Genomic DNA, 821 nt, shown 5'->3' with positions numbered 1-821 from the left:
GCTGTGGAATTTTCATTCGCTCTTGTTTCTGTGTGGGCAGTGGCCTGGGTGAGGTGCGCTGGTCCCTGTTCTGAAGATTTGTTTCTTTGTGCAAAAATGTGGCCATCTTTCGCTCTATGATGTCCCAGCTGAAGGTCTCTGTCCATGCCCTCCTCTTCAATTCCAGTGAGACCTTTTGCAGCCTGGATGATGAAGTAGCCGCCACCAAGCGGCCCTGGGCCATGCCCAGGGCACACAGTGGGAAAGTGGATGGGCATGTCCTCATAAGGCCCTTCCTCGGTCCCTGTCAGCTCAGGTCATTTGTGTTGCTGCCTTTGCTAAATTCAAAAGCTCTGCAACCTAAGTTTAAAGTTGGCTCCCTAGAACATTTTTACAAACTCACTATTCCTCCTCGCTCCTTGGCTGTAGCTCCTAAGGATCTGCCTTTCTTGAGCTTCAGAGTCTAGCGAGAAGCCGGGCATGTGGTCGGGATGGGGCCGTGAATGCTCCTCAGGAAGTGAAGAGCCCGCTGAACTCTGCACAGAAGTTTATGTGCATATGAACATTTATCTGGAGACAGGTCTGTTTTTTATCAGAGCTTCAAAGTGGTTTATCACTCAAAAAGGATGTGTCAGGCCATGGGGTAAAGAATATGCATCAGCAAGCTGGGCTTCAGAGCAGGGAGCAGGGGACAACACGGCGGGGAACAGGAATCAGGAGGTGCCCTGGTGTAGAGGAAGACTCACACCCAGTGGAAGGCACTAGCTGCACGTGCCCAGCTTCTCACAGGTCATTCTCAGGAGAGCAGCAGTGAATTCCAAGTGGGCTCATTGTCTGGTGCT

The sequence above is a fragment of the Heterocephalus glaber genome, unplaced genomic scaffold (assembly GCF_053883595.1).
Source record: "Heterocephalus glaber isolate CG9 unplaced genomic scaffold, H.glaber_assembly_v1.0 deba00001610, whole genome shotgun sequence".
Taxonomy (NCBI): domain Eukaryota; kingdom Metazoa; phylum Chordata; class Mammalia; order Rodentia; family Bathyergidae; genus Heterocephalus; species Heterocephalus glaber.
This window is presented reverse-complemented; position numbering follows the sequence as displayed.